Genomic DNA, 3569 nt, shown 5'->3' with positions numbered 1-3569 from the left:
GATCTCTAGCAGACCTATCTAATTTATTATTGTTAGACCTTTAGTTTGTCACCAATTTTTAAAAACCATTACAAATACTGCTGCAATGAAAGTCCTTATAGATGTGCTGAGTAAATTCCTAGCATTAGAATGCTTGCTAAAATTTATGCACTTTTATTTTAAGGCTTTTGATACACACTCACAAATTGCCCTCTAGGAAAGTCATATCAATTTATATTCCCCCCCAATTTACATTTTAAACATAAGAAGATTTAAAAAACATATAGCCTTATGGGCTTCATGGGTAAAATTACTAAAGTGAAATGGCTCTGGTTGTAGGAGGGAAGGAGGATAGGGGAAAGTGATATGAATACAGAAGTTTCTAAGCCTTAAAATGTTGACATTTCTATAAAAGGTCAGAGGAACTTTTGACCAATTAATAGATATTCTCATAACTTTCAGTCATAAAGAGCAGTGATAAATATAGTGATACAATTCAGCTGCTTTATCATAAAATATGAAGCCAAACATTTGAGGTAGAGGTAATCTAGAGATAACAATAGCAATAATAGGAATAGCAAACTTTTACTGAGGGCATAGTTTTAAAACATAAATTAAACAGGGATAATTTTGATTAAGAAATCTATTGGGAAGTGTATTAGTCAGCCAAAGAGGTGCTGATGCAAAATACCAGAAATTGTTTGGTATTTATAAAGGATATTTATTTGGGGTAGGAGCTTACAGATACCAGGCCATAAAGCATAAGTTACTTCCCTCACCAAAGTCTATTTTCACATTTTGGAGCAAGATGGCTACCAACATCTGCGGGGGTTCAGGCTACCTGGGTTGCTCCCTTCCTGGGGCTTGATTCTCTTTCCTCTGTCAGTTTACTTCCTGGGGCGCCAGCTTAAGGCTTCAGAATCAACTCCAGCATCAAAAACCCTCAACTCTTTCCTTTGTCATGTCTTTTTTTCTGTGAGTCCCCACCCACCAAGGGGCGGGGACTCAACACCCCACTGGCACAAAAAGTTTACTTGATTACTTAATCAAGTAAACCTCTGAATCCAATATAATCTAATATGGCCAGAGGAAAAGATCAGTTTACAAACATAATCCAATATTTCTTTTTGGAATTCATCAAACGGCTACAAGAAGAATGTTTCTTTATGAGAAATCCACCTTAGCAGTGTCAAAAGAAAACAAAATTAAAAACATTTTATGAGGTGCTTATTATGCAAGGCCTCATTTAATCCTACCACATGGTATAATGATATTCCACATTAAAGCTGCATAAAATAGTGTGAGAGTCAAATACTGAGGCAGAAATGATATGACTCCAAGGCCTATCCTCTTAACCCAAAACTGTGGGAGTGCTGTGATGGTACCACTTGCTGGTCAAGAATATGTGTACTATGTTCTATGTTCTATGTGTACCTTAAGAATATGTGTACTATGTTCTTTGTTCTACATGTACCTAAAGAATCTATATTCTGCGCTTGTTGGGTGCAACGTTCCCAACATGTTGTTTGATAGTATTTTTCAGGTCTTCTGTATCTTTGCTGATTTTCTGTTTACTTGTGCTGTTGATTACATAGAGAGGAATTTTGAAATCTCTAACTGTATTGTGAATTTGTCTATTTTTCCTTTCATTTCTATCAATTCTATTTCATGTATTTTGAAAATCTGTTCTTAGGCTCATACTCCCTTAGAATTCTTATATTCCTTGGAGGATTGGCGCATTCCTAGCTATATATTCCTTGTCCTAAGCTTACTTTTTCAAATAATATAGACCCTCTAGTTTACTTTTGAATAGTATTTGCATGGTATTCTTTCCCAGTCTTTTACTTTTAAATCTCTCTTTATATTTAGAGTACATTTCTTCTAGGCAACCTACAGTTAAGAGGTACTGGGTATCAACTCAGGACCTTGTACATGGGAAGCAGGTGATCAACCACTTAAGCTCTATCTACTGCGTGAATCTTGCTTTTTTAATCCTGACAATCCTTTCCTTTAAATTAAGGTGTTTAGCCCATTCACATCTAATTTAATTATTGATCTTATTGGATTTAAATCTGTCTTCTTACTATTTGTTTTCTATTGGTGCCATTTGTTTTTTGTTAATTTTTCTCTTTTTCTGTCTTTTGCACTAACTGAATATTTTTAATGATTCTGATTTATCTCTACTCTTGGCTTATTACTTATATCTCCTTATAAAGATTTTATAAAGATTACCCTAGGGTTTACAGTATACATCCTTAATTTTTTACATCCTATCTTCAAATATTATACCACTTTACATATAGTGTAAGAACATTATAAAAATATGCTTCCAATTTCTTCCTTTATCCTTTCTTCTGTTGTTACCGTACACTTTACTTTTACATGTGTAATAAACCACATAGTACATCGTTCCTTTATTTACTTATTTATTTATTTACTTTTACTTTTTTTTAGTTTTATTTTTTATTTATTTCTCTTCCCTTCCACTCCCCCACCCCCCGATTCTTGATTGTCTGTTCTCTGTGTCTATTTGCTGCATCTTCTTTGTCCGCTTCTGTTGTTGTCAGCAGCACGGGAATCTGTATTTCTTTTTGTTGCATCATCTTGTTGTGTCAGCTCTCCATGGGTGCAGCGTAATTCCTGGGCAGGCTGCACTTTCGTGCTGGGTGACTCTCCTTACGGGGCACACTTCTTGCGCGTGGGGCTCCCCTACGCGGGTACACCCCTGTGTGGGAGGGCACTCCTTGCGTGCATTAGCACTGCGCATGGGCCAGCTCCACATGGGTCAAGGAGGCCTGGGGTTTGAACCGCGAACCTCCCCTGTGGTAGACGGATGCCCTAACCACTGGGCCAAGTCCGCCACCATACTTTTGCTTTTTTTAAAAAAGATTTATTTTTAATTTATTTCACTCCCCTTCCCTGCCCCCTCCCCCCCACCAGCTGTCTGCTCTCTGTGTCCATTCACTGTGTGTTCTGTGTCTGTTCGTATTCTTGTCAGTGGCACTGGTAATCTGTGTCTCTTTTTGTTGTGTCATCTTGCTGCGTCAACTCTCCGTGTGTGTGGCGCCACTCCTGGGCAGGCTGTACTTTGTTTCGTGTTGGATGACTCTCCTTACAGGGCCCACTCCTTGTGCGTGGGGCTCCTCTATGCAGGGGAAACCCCTGTATGGCACCCCTTGTACACATCAGCACTGCGTGTGGGCCAGCTCATCACACTGGTCAGGTGGCCCTGGGTTTGAACCATAGACCCCTCATGTTGCAGGCAGATGCTCTATCTGTTGAGCCAAATCCGCTTCCCTACTTTTGCTTTAGATAATGAGTCATTAATGTAAGAATAATATCTCATTTAATTTCATTTTTACTACTTCAGCCTACTTTATTTCTTGTGTAGATCTGAGTTTTTGTTTGTATGTCTCCTATTTCTGAATAACTTCCTTTGACATTTAAGCATGGATCTGCTGCCACTCAATTCCACTTAGCTTTTGTTTGTCTGAAAAAGCTTTCCTTCATTTCTGCTCCCCTCTTCAGCTTTTTGCTTGCTGTCTGCTCTCTATACCCATTTGCTGTGTGTTCTTCTGTGCCTGTATTTA

This window comes from Dasypus novemcinctus, chromosome 12 (assembly GCF_030445035.2).
Source record: "Dasypus novemcinctus isolate mDasNov1 chromosome 12, mDasNov1.1.hap2, whole genome shotgun sequence".
NCBI lineage: Eukaryota > Metazoa > Chordata > Mammalia > Cingulata > Dasypodidae > Dasypus > Dasypus novemcinctus.
Note: the sequence above shows the minus strand (reverse complement) of the source record.